Source organism: Lissotriton vulgaris, unplaced genomic scaffold (genome assembly GCF_964263255.1).
Source record: "Lissotriton vulgaris unplaced genomic scaffold, aLisVul1.2 SCAFFOLD_805, whole genome shotgun sequence".
NCBI classification, from domain to species: domain Eukaryota; kingdom Metazoa; phylum Chordata; class Amphibia; order Caudata; family Salamandridae; genus Lissotriton; species Lissotriton vulgaris.
In genome coordinates, this window is record NW_028245451.1 from 271073 (window position 1) to 287121 (window position 16049).

Consider the following 16049-nt stretch of genomic DNA (forward strand, 5'->3'; position numbering starts at 1 on the left):
AATTGGCCAATGTAATCAGCGAGAGCTATATCGCCTGGCTTACAAAAAGAATTTCACTTCAATAACACCAATAGACAAACGCATGACAGCACTACATTTTCTGATCACAGGATCTTTCCAATCCATTGTTGCTGTATCTGGTGGAATGTCACAGTCAAATATCAGTGGTATGCTACTAGCACTTTGCCCTACCATGAGGAGTCACATCAACAGCTGCATACACTTTACACACAATGAGGATTTAGCCAATGTCAAGGGACACAAGCATGATTTGGCTTCACAACATCATTTAGTTGGAGCACATGATGGCATACAATTTGCATTAGGAACACCACACGGCAAGGTACAAGTCAAATGGATTCCTCATAATTTCCATCCTATCACTATGCAAGCTGTCTTGGTATAAGATTTGTACACCCAAAGTCTGTGACAGTCATTCCCAGGAACAACTCATGTCACCTTTGTACTTCCAAACAGCCTCATATACCCACAAAGGTCACAACTCTGAAATGTCCAAATGAAGATGCAATGGTGAAGGTACCTAAAACAGACCAAAATAAAGATATCAGATATCAAACCATACCTATAAGACAATTCACATAGTTAACTTCTAGAGAACACAGTCCATGACAAAAAGTTGAAGCTAAACAAAGCAATACAAACAAAATGACCATGTGTCAAAACCTTCCTCGAAAATCACTTTTCACCTTGATTTTCCAGAGCTTGACCTTCCTAATATTTTACCTTAACATACTCCTCACATCATCACAACAAAAGTTGCTTTAACAGTCAAAGTCATGACTTTTCACAAAATACTTACTTACTTACTTGTTGATGAGCTCTTGACACAAGTCATCTTCTTCCTCTTGACACACCTTCCCGGGTGATTAGAGGAGGGCTCCCAAGTCTTGTCCAGACATATAAATCTGGCTTTCGGGAGCCCAAGTGCCCGCACCACTGGCCCCCTGTCTTTCCATGGGCCTCACTGAAGTGGACTTTTCCTGGCATTGTTAGATTCCTCAGCAGTGCCAACAATCATGGACTGTTGGGATATGCTGAGACTTCTAGATGGAAGAAAGAGATAAGTGCAACAATAAGTAACATACTTTCTGATTATACTACCTGACATTACCCACACAAAGTTAGGGCAGATCATACTTACTAACAAGCCAGGCTCTCTCCTGTAGACGTTGTGCCATCAGCTGGGGTATGGTGCTGCTATGCAGTATGAAGGAATCCTGAAGGCTGATCCTGGGAACCGGGCACATACATTTGAGATATGCAAATCCGGTAAGCAGGCAACTTGCACAGTGATAGAATAGAACTGCTTCCTGTTACTGTAAACTTGATCCCTAGCTTGCGGTGGTACTAAGGCAATATGGGTGCTATCAATAGCTCCGACCACATATAGTCGGCAACTAATACCATAGAAGTCGCCCTTCACAGTGACTAAATCTTCACGTCTGGGAAACTGTATGCAGCTGTCAATGCGTTTCATCATTGCAGAAAGCACGTCTTTGGGTACACCACTGAACATTGATTGTGACATACCACCGATTTAGCCACAGTGTATTGAAAGGAACCTATGGGCAGAAAATGCAATACTGCCATTAGTTTCACAATTGGTGGGATACATGTGGGATTAGTATTTTGAGGAAGGAGATCAGGCTCCAACTGATGACATGAATCCAGTATGGTTTGCCTATTCAAAGGAAACGTCTTGATGAAATCTCTTTCTTCTGTGGCGTGCTTATCTAGGATCCTGATCGATACTGTGACCTTATGCCCCTATTCGGCTATAAATCCATTTATTCCCTATATTGGCATAACCGTTCAATTGCGATATTCAGTAACTCATCTCTGGACTCACACGAACAGAGCCACATTCCAGAATAGCTTTCTCTGCCACTTCCTTTGCAACCAATTAGTGCAATGACAGAGCAGAAGTCACTATCTGAGATTCCTAGATTAACACTCTGAGTTCTTCAACAAGATAAAAACTCAGCAAACCTGGAAATCCCCGCTTGCTGTGTTTTGATTAGTAATAGAACTCTAATGAGCCGTGATAGATGATCACTTCCTAGTGACATCTATATTGACGTCTTATGTCCAGCAAACTTACGTCAAACATGGTACCTTTCAGGTATAAATACTACCAACGTGGCCTTAAGCAAGTCCCTTGTTGCCCGTCGCCTGAAGCTGCTGTTATGCTGAAGAGATCATAGCTGCTATCGCTACTGCTATCGCTGCTAACTAGCGAACGATGGTGTGGTGAACTTAGGAGCTGAACAGCCGTCCCCCTGCAAGAGCCCAGCAGATGCAAGCTGCCCGCGGACGCTGTCCCCCCTCCTTCTCCTCCTCAACGCGTTGAAGAAGAGACGCTGCCTTTCTCCTGCTGAGAAATCCAGCTCCAGCGTTTCTGGTCTACCCTTGCGGGTGACTGGGATATCGAGCCCTGAGGGAGATACCAGACCTCCATCATTCTATTCCAGAGGTATGGTGTTGACTAAACCCTTGAGAGAGAATTCTTGAAGCAAACCTTGGCAAAACCAACTTAACTTAAAGCTACTTACTTACTCCCCTCCCAAGTATTAGGCTTAGGTCAGGTACACTGGGGTAGGCGTAGTTAGAAGCACCAGTTGAGTATGTTAGCCTAATGTATATATGAATGTATATATGTTTTATTACTTTTAAACCATTGTATGGCTAAGAAACCATATCAATGCTTTTACAGTATTATTTCGCAATACTTATCTTACTGTACGTACTTTTTATAATAACAAGTCTTGCAATTGTGGCAATACATTTCTCTTGTACGAGAAGAAAGACTGTTCAATAAATGTTAACCCTTTATTGACAAACGCCCGTCTCTCTATTCTCTACATATTGTGAAAGTAAACTGCACCAACCTGACTGAGTAAAATAACTGTCTATTGTTTCACACGACCCTAGAGATTGACCCTTGATCTGAGGAGCAAAGTTGTCATGTTGCACGGTTGCTGGAAAACTGAATCCCTTCTTGTCCTTGCCAGGGAAGCTGATCACTTCCTATTTCAGTCAAGAAAGTTTCCAGTGACCTCTGAGCTAGTTGGTAACAAACCCAATTAAGTTTAGCATAGTCAGTAGAGGTCTGGAAGATCCGCACTTCTACGTCGGTACTACTGTTTATGTTATTCCAATGCGCGGGGCCTATTGGGAAAATAGGAACTACGCTACATGGCGCCCAACGTTTGGTAAGGCGATAAACTAACGCAAGACGTTAGAGTAACTCAGTCGTGCATATTTCACACAGACCCCTTTCTCCCGTAAATACTCCAATAGACGTCTGGAGTGGGTGAAAGGTTAAAATCCGCCCGAACTCAGTAGGAAGAGATTCCTATGTAAAGCTCTGGTTTATTCAACGTTGAAGGATACAGTGTTCCAAAATATTGTGCACCTAATCTTTGTCTCCTTGGAGACCTACTCTGCAAACCTTGCATTTATACAATGCCAGGAGAAAACGGAATCACTGGGGCCGCAGCAGATGCGACTCAGCAGGGTCCCGAAGACACAGACCCGGATGCAATTATCATCCCGGCACATTTAAGAAAATCTATAACTTTAAAACTTATAGAAAGGGGGCGTGGCTAGCAGCCGATCATGGCGGCAGCATAAGGGACGAGCTCCGCGGCTGAAGCGGCCTCTTCGTCGATCCGACACAAAATCCGTTACAACTTCAAGCCCCAAAGGCAGGCACCGGATCCCAGGACCGGGCGGAGTGAGCAGCGACAAGCAGCGAGAAAATCCGACGTCCGTAGCCAAAGATACGTCGAAGCCTCCGACCGGCCTGCCAGCACCTCCAGAGCCGGGACCTTCCTTGGCTGTTCACCCCGCCGGAAGTGCATCCTGGCCGGAGAACTTGGACCGGAAGTGCCCGCGCGGCGGTGGCCTCACCAACCCGACCACACCTCAGGAGGTCGGAGACGGCGGCTCAGGCAAATCAAGGAAACAGTGCCCAAGGGGGGGACGGCTGGAATCCTGTCAGCATCGGAGGTCATCTCCTAAAGTGCCGGGAGCCTGGGCATCGACAACGGAGTGAGTACCCGCCATCTTGTGACCTGATCGTCGCTACGCACTTGGCGACCTACGGAGCACCTCCCGCCCCGAAGAAGCTCGCCCGACCTGTTCGGTGCTGTATCGGACTGGTCTGGGGGCCTGCACTGATCCCTACATCCTGGCGCGTAGGGGCACGAGGAGCACAACCTTCGGCGGCATGGCGGGGAAAGGCCCTAAGGGCGGCGTCACACAGACTCGCATAGATCGCTTCACCTCCGACAAGCCCGCCGGATCCCCGGCAGGGAAGGAACAGACCGGTAAAACAGCCGACTCCCCTGGGGGAAAGAAGGCCACGCTGGACGACGTCATGGTAGCATTGGCACGACTGCAAACAACTGTTGGCGGAATCTCCGCGGACGTCACCCTACTTAGAGCAGACCTCCACAAAATGTCGGAGAAGGTCAAGAATATGGAGGTGATCACAAAATCACTGGTGGAAGACGTCGCAGAACTCCAGCGAGAAATGGGGAAGATGGCGCAGGACAATAGAATGCTCAGGGAGAAGCTGGATGAGCAGGAAGGGCGTTCCAGGCGCAACAATATCCGCATCATAGGGGTACCGGAATCGGAAGGCGTGAAGGCGATGGATCTCTTTGTAGAGAACCTGATCACCAACGAACTTAAGCCAAAGGGACTGTCCAACTTCTTTTCGGTGGAGAGGGCCCATCGAGTCCCGGGTGGCCAACCGAAGCCAGGGGCTAACCCGCGACCCATAGTGGCACGTCTGTTCAACTTCCGTGACCGGGACACAATCCTACAGGCAGCCAGGTCCTCCCCCCCCCCTCAAGATCCAGAACGCCACCATTGCCATCTTCCCCGACTACACCGCGGAAGTCGCCCGTCGGCGACGCACGTTTTTCGACGTGAAAAAGGAACTGAGGTCCTGGGAAATGCCGTATTCCATATTATTCCCCGCCAGGCTACGGGTGGTAGCGGAGAACAAAACCTGGTTCTTCGACTGCCCCGAAAACGTGCAAGAATGGCTCGAGGGATGGAGACCGGGTCAGAACCACAGACGGACGAATCGCTCCAGAAAGGATCGGGCCGACGGCCATCGCAGAGACTCGCAGGCCTCCGGTGGGAGGCCGGACAACAGTGACTCTTTGGGAGCTGAGGGCGGCGTGGACGAGACTGAGGAACAATGAAAGCTTGGGGACAATTCATTCATACTTCAGTATTGAGACTAGTAAGCTGTGAAGCGCTTCCCGCCATTGGACACTGGGTGAAGGGCCTCCGGGGGTATGAATGAGAGACTGCCGGCTGCGGAGAGTCCCTCACCCCAACGCGCAAGTACACTGGTTTGGGGACGGGATATGCACTCTGCTAAGTTGGGGGGGCGGGCAGTTTTGAGTCCGTATAGCAGGGGGGCAGGGAGGGGGGAAGAGTTCGAAAAGTTTTTTCTACGGGACTGTTTGGTCCTACAAGTTTATGTTCTATGCACGCTTAAGTATCTAGGCATGTTCTATGTAACCAAGATCTACTGGCACACTCGGGGCGCAGGGAGGTCTGATTGGGAGTCCAGCAATGGCTGCAACAGTTAGCCCAACCACGAAGAACTCACTGATTGTCATGTCCTGGAACGTGAGGGGCCTGGGGGATAAGATCAAGCGAGGGCTAGTGCTGCAGGGGATAAGGAGACGGGGCCCGGCTCTCATTCTCCTGCAGGAGACACACTTGTCGGGAGCGGCCACGAAGGCCCTGGATAGGAGAGGCTATCATATGGTAGTGCATGCGGAATTCACCTCGGGGTCCCGTGGTACTGGCATCCTGCAGAAAAAATCTTCCAAGTTCATCGTCAAGTCTACAGCAACGGATGACCACGGCAGATTCGCGGCAGTGCATGGCCAGTGGGAGGGGAAGCTCTTTAATATTGTCTCTGTCTATATCCCCCCAGCTCTACACTCTGAGGCCTTGCCGGATCTGGGCAAGTTCCTGCTAACACTCCCTGATGGGGAACTACTACTAGGTGGGGATTTCAACATGGCACTCACAAACTCAGAAGACCGCTTTCCCCCACGTGCGCACGCAGGTGGACCCAACAGGCTCCAGACATTCTTGACTGCACAGGGGTTGGTGGATGTATGGCGCGCTCTGCACCCTACTCAGCAACAATACACATACTACTCGGCCACACACAATAGCCTGTCCAGGATAGACTACATCTTCACTTTGATTAATGGACACCTTACGATAGCCGAAACCGAGATACTACCACGGGGGGTCTCCGATCATTCGCCACTCACATTGACACTCACCACTTCGACCATGGCGCGGCGCAGACTATTCCCGATTTTCCCGGGCTACCTCAAAGTGCCCCGGATTAACAAGGATCTTAAGAAGGTAACCCAACAGTACTTCGAAGAAAACCAATCCTCGGTGGCCTCCCCCTCCATACTGTGGGAGGCATATAAAACAGTGTTCCGGGGTCAGGCCATAGCAGCGATAGCGCATCACAAAAAGACGCACAGACGGGAGGCCCTCGAGATAGAACTAGGCCTAGAACGGGCCAACACGGCCCATATGGCGAACCCCTCTGACGACACGCTCCACGAACTCCAGATCCACCAGCACCGCCTCACAGATCACATGCGCAGGGTCACGATGTCGGACATTGCGGCTACACAGCACAGGGTATACGATATTGGAGACAAGGCCAGTAAATTGCTGGCATGGTTAGACAAAAGACAGGGGGGGGGGAAGAATATCTTGCAGATCATGGACCCACAGGGCAACAACCACACCCGCCCCGATGAGATAGTAAACGTCCTCGCCGATTATTTCGCCTCAGTCTACACCCCAGAGTTAGTGGTAGAGGAGGGGGAGGTGCAGACTGCCCTTGCCCATGTTCCCTTGCCAGAGCTGACACCTGAGATGTCCGAGGATATAGACGCACCTCTCACGGTGGAGGAGATCCAGATGGCCATAGGCGCCCTTCATCCAGGCAAAGCGATGGGCCCCAGCGGGATACCCATTGAGTGGTTGAAAGTCTTGGCCGAATCATTAGGCACACCCCTACTCAATATGTACGAGGATTCTAGAACACAGGGAACGCTGCCGCTCGATCAGCGGATGGCTACTATTGTGGCGATACCGAAGCCAGGTAAGCCCCCCAACGAATGCACCTCGTATAGGCCGATCTCCCTTTTGAACCCGGAGGCCAAAATTATTGCCAAAGTGTTGGCGAACAGGATCTTGCCAACTCTGTCACACCTGATCCACCCGGACCAGTCCGGATTCATGCCACACCGCAGCACTGCTTTAAATCTCCGCAGGGTGCATGGCGTGTTGGCGCGAGTTCCACTACTGCAAGAACCGGCTGCCATCCTCTCCTTGGACGCCAAGATGGCGTTTGACATGGTGGAATGGAGCTACCTCTTTGCAGTACTCACGCGTATGGGTTTTGGCCCGGTGTTCCTTTCCTGGATACGAATGCTGTACAAGGACCCGGTGGCGCAGGTGACGGCCAACGGCCATATTTCAAACACCTTCCCCCTAGGCAGAGGCACTCGACAGGGCTGCCCGCTTTCACCCCTGCTCTTCGCCTTAGTTTTAGAACCACTGGCGGTTACGATTCGTACTACCCAGCTCCTGAGAGGGATACAATGGACCCCGTTATGGGAGGACAGAGTGTCTCTCTACGCAGACGACATGCTGATCTATCTCACAGATCTGGAGGAGAGTCTCCCTAACCTCCTGGCTCTTTGTACGGCTCATGGGCGAATCTCGGGTTACACCATCAACTGGGCTAAGTCCACCATTTTTGAACTGCGAGGCCCACTCCCGCCTCTCCCGGATTCCTGCCCACTGGAGCTGGCCCACACGTCATTTAAATACCTGGGGATTCATATCACCCGTAACGAGGCAGATTTCTCACGCCTCAACCTACTACCCCCCTTAGCTCGTCTCCGAGGAGACGTGCGACACTGGAAGGATCTCCCCCTAACACTCCTTGGCCGTGCGGCACTATTTAAAATGATGGCTCTGCCGCGCTTCCTATATGTGCTGGAGAACGCCCCGTATCTGGTGCCGGAAGGCTACCTCCAGAAAATAACGGCGCAAATCTCGGGCCTGTTATGGGGCAACCAGCCAGCCCGCATTTCCCACATTAAATTGAACAGGGGGTGGTACGACGGGGGCATCGCCCTTCCGAATGTACAGTTGTACTACTGGGCGGCCCAACTCAAAATCATTAACCAATGGATGCATGCCCCGCAGGACGACCCAGCGTACAAGGCCGACAGGGCACAACTGGGTGCCAACACCTTATTGGCCCCACTGTATCACCATGGAGTGGCGGCAAAACTCACGGGGCCTACGAAACACACAGTCCGTATATGGTACAAGGCGCAGGCAAAGTTGAAGTGGGATGGCGTCATAACGAAACTTACACCCCTGTGGGACACAAAGGCGTTGGGCCATTTGCGGCGCTCCAAGGGCTTCACACAATGGGACAGCATCGGCATCTCCACGGTGGGGGACATGTGGACGAGGGAAGGAGTGATCTCATTTGCCACTTTGCAGGACCAATATGAGTTGGGGAACACAGAGCTCTACAGATACATCCAGGTCCGACACGCACTCCAGGCAGCAATCTCACCAGACGCACCCCTGCCCGAATCCTCCCCTCTGGAGGATCGGCTACTTACTGACTTCATGCAAGAAGGGGCGACATCGCTGACATACCGCAAGCTGATTAACAATATGCCTGATCCACTGGGGAAACTGAAGGACAAATGGATGGCGGAAGTGGGTGACCTGGATGACAATGACTGGAACGCAGCCATGGCATCCCCCCGTGAAGCAGGCATATCATCTAAATTTCGCCTAGTGCAGCTAAAATTTCTTCACAGAATCTACTACACCCGTACATTACTTCACAAACTGCACAGGGCGGATCATCCATATTGCCTTAGGGGCTGCGGGGCAGAAGGGACCTTCATACACACGGTGTGGGAATGTCCATTGTTAGTTGGCTACTGGCAACGGGTAATACGCACGATGGCCCAAGCTCTTCATACCACCCTCACCCTAGACTCACGGCTCTGTCTGCTAAACATCTGGGGGCCGACTGACCTCACCTTTCATGCAAGGACCTGGGTCACAGTGGGGATGGTAACAGCGAAACGGGACATAGCACAGAAGTGGGGGTCGGCTGATCTCCCCACGCTACCCCAATGGCTCCGCAACATGGACATGCTCATGTTGACTGAAAGGGCGGTGTATAAATTGAGGGGTAACCCACGTAAATGGAACGGGGTGTGGCAATCCTGGAACGCATACAGGGGGGATATCTGCGAACCATTGGAGGAAGATGATGATGGGGGGTCGGACAGTGACGAGGAGCGTTGATTGGGCTGTAACTAGGTGCATAGGGCGAGCGCAACGGAGGTGGGTGGGTGCAGCCGTGGGAGGTGGCATGGGAGGGAGTGGGACATAGGGGGGCTGTGCAACAATACGCTGCTCTCTTTACAGATGGACTGTGCTACGAGTGCCGAAAGCTACTACCTCAAGTACGTGCCGGACTAAAGTGTGCTGTTTTTACTGTTTTATGTTTATTGCAAGGTGCGAACGGCAAGACTCAGACGGATAGTAGCCAACAAAACACAAAACTGCAAACTGTATTTTTTCGACACAAGTATATTCCTACTCATCACATCGTCGACGAAACTCGCAATGCTATATACTACTGTGGATGTTATAAGTTTTTGCCTTTATGAATACTGTCTCACCTCATTCACCTAGTAACTTATGTATGGAAATGCGATGGATGACAATGTACCTACTATCTTTGTTTTGCACCAAAAATAAAATTTAAAAAAAAAAAAACTTATAGAAAACGGACTGACACCTCAAGGTGGTACAGTAATTTTCGTGATAGAGGCACACGAATATTGGCAGACAGAGGTATTCTATTCATGGATAAACTTTCCAGCGGCAAACACTAGAACAAAAGAGTTTCACTATTACAAAATAGAGAAACCTCCGGAAGAGTACGCTCCTTTCGAGGAGACTGAAATCCCACTAAAATTCCAAGAGCACCTGCTCTGGTTTAATGGCGCCGTAAAACATAATGATCATATTACCAGGCTCGGTCCACTAGGTAGACCAGGAGCAACGTGGCCGGTTCTAGCCAGTTACACACCACATCCGCACATTGCAAAAATGTCAAAGGAAGAGCTGTTAGTACAGCTAAAAACATTAATAAAAATACATAGGCAATTAGTCCAATATGTAATGCGGACTGCAACAGTCCAACCAGCTGTTAATGTACCACAGCTGACCCCTCATCAGGGGAACACTAATAAAATTACACCACAGACCATACAGTCATGTCTTGGTAAAACACCCGTAAAACGGGAACAAATTCCTTTCTGGTTAGCACAGAAAATCATTCAAATAGAGGCAGTATTTCCTGATACTACCCCTATTGAGAAACACAGAATCTTGACCATCTGCCTTCCTATGGGAATCACGGTGTTCCGTCTATGGCGGTAATACCAGAAGTGCTAAAACAGATTCAAAATGAATACGGTCCAGAGCCCGCTTTAAATCTTGGTATGAAATTACTGAAAGACTTTAAGCAGGTCTCGGCTATATTATTAGCCAATATGAAAGGAGAAGCAGCATCTGTGGCGATCCGCCAGAAGTTGAAGGAAACAGATATAACAGATCAGCCAGTTAAGCTTGCCAGAATCATAGAGAAATGCTATGAAGAATTAGGTAGAGACAGCTTGGGTGGAAAACCAGTTAAGCCCCAACTGCTCGAAAATCCTGAAAAATTATTTATTAAAAATAATTCAAACACTCCTAAAAAGAGCTGGGATGGAAATAAACAATCCACTCTCAAGGAAAAAGTTTTCCAGTCCAGAGGAAGGTCTCCTCAACGGAGGGAAAGAACTCCGACTCGAGAACACGAGTCTCCCCAGATGGAGCCCTCTGAGAAAAGATATAACCTTAGAAATAGGGATAATTTGAAAAAACCTGATAGATATCAAAGTATTGATACACGTCCCTCTCGATCTTTTCCACAGAAATCGGAAAGAAGAGGACGGTCAGACCCAGGAGAGCACACGAAGTCCAAAGACAAGGAACCTGCTCAGAGTAAAAAATCTCAATTTCCAAAAAAGAAGGTAGCCAGTATTAGAGTAATCAACCATGCCGAGAATACTGAGGACACAGTTGAAAAACGGGGAGTGGGCATTGACAATGTTGGACAGTGCAGCAGAAATCAGTATAGCCCGGAAGATCCTGATGAGTCATCTGGAGACAGTGGACACGAATGAATTCATTCAGGTTGAAACTGCTGACACCAGACTTAGCGAGCCCCATAAAATATACAAAATAACATTGCGTATAGAGGGTGATAAGACTAGGAAAATAAGAGGTCTATTTTGGGATAAACTCTCAAAAGGCTATGATATTCTGTTAGCTGAAAAAGATTGGCCCCCAGAGTTTGTCAGGGAGTGCCCTCGTGGCGAAGAAGTGATTATGCCTGCCTTCTCGAATCACATTCCGATTCACAAAAAATATACATATGCAAGGAAATGGGCTGTAGCCCAGGCACCAGCATTATATAAAAATCATGTAGGATGGGATGAGGACTCTCCTCCCCACAAAATCCAGTTAAAAAGTGAACCAACTGCCCAACGGCAGTATCCCATTAAGCAAGAAGCTAAAAAACAAGTCAGGGAGATTTTAGATCAACTTGAATACCAGGGGGTGATTGAAACATGCACCTCTCAAATGAACAATCCTTTGTTTCCTGTCTCCAAACCAGACAATTCATATCGTCTAGTTTCGGACTACAGACACCTTAATGCATGTTGCAAAACATTTGCAGTACAAAACTCGCATAGTGCAGCCCTAATGAATAACATAGTTAGGAAAAAATATAAAACGACATTAGACATATCTAATGGTTTCTTTTGTCAAAGCATTGCACCAGAAAGCAGATATTTGACCGCTTTCTCAGCATTTGGGTCACAGAAAAAATTCTGTCGACTCCCACAGGGGTTCAAGAACAGCCCAGGACTATTCTCAGCTAGGGTAACAGAGTTACTACAAATGTATGATGATGAGGCATTATCTTACGTAGATGATATTTATCTCACAGACGACGACTTGGATACTCACTTGAAAAGAGTGAACACCATTATACTTGGGTTCGCAGCAGAGGGTTACAAATTCAACTTTAAAAAGTCTTGAATTGCCCATCTGACAGTACTATTTTTAGGGTACGAATTATCAAGTGAAGGAAAAAGCCTAGCGGACAACTTCTTAGAGAAGTGCGCTGTACTCCAAGCTCCAAAAACGCTGAAGAATTTACAATCCATACTAGGTTTTCTGAATTTCGGAAGAACATACATTCTAAATTACGCAGAGAGGGTTAAACCTCTCTACGAACTAATTAAACCTGATTTTAAACAAATCAATTGGACTCAAAAACACACAGGAATTTTGAGATCACTGCAAACAGACATGTTAGCTAAAACAAAATTAGATACACGTGACAATACACGCGGTCTTGTAATCCGAGTCATCCCAGGAGGATGCGGATTCACATACCTGACCTCTAATGAGGGAGAAAAGGTACCAATTTCAATTAAATCTCACTTGTACACACAAGCAGAAAAAACATTCAGTCACACAGAAAGAACTGTGAAAGCAGTGCAAATTGCATTAGCAAATGAAAGAGAACTAGCACACGGCAAAAGGATTAATATCCTCACAGCGGAATCCGCCTTCGAGGCGCTATTCAGCCCAGTAAACCTGCCTACAGTGTCACTGGATCCGAAATGGATACAGTGTGTAGATTCTCTAGGAGCGGAAGATGTGAAATACTATTTCGCCCAGCAATTTGAAGAACTGAATGATTTAGAATATGAAGAAGAATACCCTCTGCCAATCGAACTTCTGCCTCTCCCACAATGCGCCTGTATAATCTATACAGATAGATTTGTACAGCATTTCAACGTAGAGAGCAAATCCTACGATGCAGCATGTGCGATTGTTAAAGGTCGTTGGCTGTGCGGTAAATTCAGACCGAAAGTAACAAAAACTGAATCATTGAGAAACTGTTCGGCTCCGAGAGCTGAAATCAGATGTTTGAAGATGGCGCTCGAAAATGCAGAACGTGAATTCCCGACACTTATCGTGTGAGATTCTCATTTTTGCGTCAACTCTTACAATAATAAACTGCAGAGTTGGATTGAAAACGGTTACAAAGATGACACAGGTGCCACAATAAAGCATAAATTGCTCTGGAAACAGGTAGCTCTTTTACAGAAAGAACTACAAAAGACTCAAATGATACACGCACAGAGTCTTCAACGTGATGGCGTTCACGTTGCAGGGAATTCATTGGCTAATACAGCCACAGCGGAAGCAACTAACCCGGCTTCCGTAGCCACCAAAAAGCGTACAGAAAAATACATAGACGGGGAAACCATGCTGGCAGTAAAAACGACCGTAAAAGGCGACTGTGCAGCACTGCCCGTGAACTATCCACTCAATTATGCATACGTAATCGATGCAAACTCCGTTCCTTTTGCTCGAATCCCTGGAGTGGGGGATAGGGTAATTCCAAACACGAACAGGAGAATATTATTAATAGCAGACGCACACATGGGTGAAGGTCCAAGGCACATTCAGATGAGGGAATCTCTGACTGAATTGCAATCAGTATACTGGTGGCCGGGGATGAGCGTGCAACATCAGATATATGTAAAGAACTGTCCGGACTGTGATAGGGATCGCAGTAATGAACCGGTCCTGCCTGTTGCACAGTTACCATTTATAGCAAGGGTAATGATGTCCGTACCCCATTCAGCGTCCTATTAATCAGTTAAGACTAAACACACTTAAAAGATGAGGCCTCCAGCGCTCGGCTGACGCTAGAACTGTTATAAGAGAGATCTGCAAGTCTTTATCGGCACATACGCAATTACCACGTTCCATTCTGACCAGGGTCCTGCTTTCAGCTCTCGAGCTTATAAGGAGGCCATGGCCAGCATGGGAATTGGGTTGCGGTATTCTTGTCCATCGCACCCCGAAGGGAATAGTGTGGTTGAAAGAAAAAAACTGGACATAAAGCGATCTATAACAGCGAAGGTATTAGGTTCAGGCGCTGGGTGGGTCAAACATCTAATAAGTGTCCAGTCCAGTCTTAACAATTTGCCAAGAAAATCTCTAAAAGGTTTCAGCCCATACGAACTATTGTTCGGAATTAGAATGACAATTCAGGACTTAGATAGTCAGGTATCAGTGGTACAAGAAAAGAAAACAGACTTTGACATCAAAGATCGTTTGGCTGTTTTACAGGAACTGAATGAAACAAGAAAATCCTTAAGCAACATAAAGTTAAAACAACAGCCAGATACCACTGACGAGGCACCACAAGCAACAGCCCCAGCAAGGCCTGTCTGGATTCCACAGATTGGGGATCTAGTCAGAGAAAAAATCGCGGTGAAGAAGGAATTTGGGCCTTCTTACAGAAAAGCAGTACCTGTCTTGGCAGTCACCGGAACAAGATCAGTAGTACTACCGCCCCTTGCTGGTAAAAAGGAGAACAGAGTCGTGTCCATCGACCTGGTAAAACCACAACCATGTGGCCTATAATCAACAGTAGGCCCAGTGGACTCCCAAGAAACAACAGAATACCCAAACTTGCAACAATCTAAGAGGTTCAAACTGAAAGACTAATCACATTCGATCAGCCTGCAGTGCACAGAGAAGGACTATGCAATAATGCCATGGAACTCGTGCCTCTTGAGACACAGATTGAAACAGTTCGTCAAGTAACACCAGTCTACAATAATGTGGCATCAGAAAGTGCTACCGAAAGACAGATTGAAAGAACAATCCCATCAATTGACAGAACTGCCTCTGGTTATTTCATCAACTTCGACAACTTCTCTGAAGATCAAAACGACCCCGAAGTGATGCCAGAAACAAAAAAGACTTTTAAAGAAAAAGCAACGGAACTCTTTCATCAACTGAAGGAAATCTACCTTATTTCCCCTTGGTTAGAGTTCTGGTTCGGTCTAGGTGTATTTTTCCTCCTGCTTTGGCTCATCATGGCACTTTGTTTGGGAAAATTCATTGAGGGAAAATATAGTACAATGGACACAGCAAGTCAGAACATCAACCTAGTCCTGAAACCACACAGATCATCCCATGTGAAGAAAAGAGAACTGTCAACAGTAAATGTCACAGCCATTCCAATACCTGGTGGGGTAGTATGGGAGAAAACTGACTATGAGATCTATGGTCCGGTCGAAATCCTGAAGTATCCTCATCAACTGAAGGTTTCCTTAAGTGACTTTGTAAAAGCTAGTACATTCTCTGATGATTGGGACTTTAACAGTATTAATGACATTATGTCTGATTTAGTAATGTCAGCTAGATTCACAGAACATGATTATTTACAAGGTTCGTCTAGTTATGAACAGTTATTCTGCTACACACATTATGGCGATCATTATTTGCATAAATCTGCACAGCCTAGAAATGTTTTAAGTATAATCAATGGGAACATTGTGCTACACCACCTAAAAGCAGTTCGAAAGCATTCTTTGAGAAATTCAAGTACTTCTCAGGGTTTAACACCAGTGATGCAGAAACGTTTTATTACAAACTGTTAGATAAAACAGGAATGAAAACAATGCTGACAAACACTAAATTAATATATTCAGAAGCATTTTATGAAAAAATTATGACATTTGGTTTTGATTATTGGAAAAATAACATTGAAACAAAAACCATTTGGGGTACAAAAGATTGGCAGGTACAAGGCCTTGAAGCACTATTCAGAACCTGCATGATACCAGAACAAATGATGTTTTTAAATGACACAATTCACCAAACATCCTGTCTTGGCCTAGCTAAGATCAAAGACCTAAACAAACCGTCTATTCCAAAGCCAATACCTGATAATGCAACAACAGATATTGAGA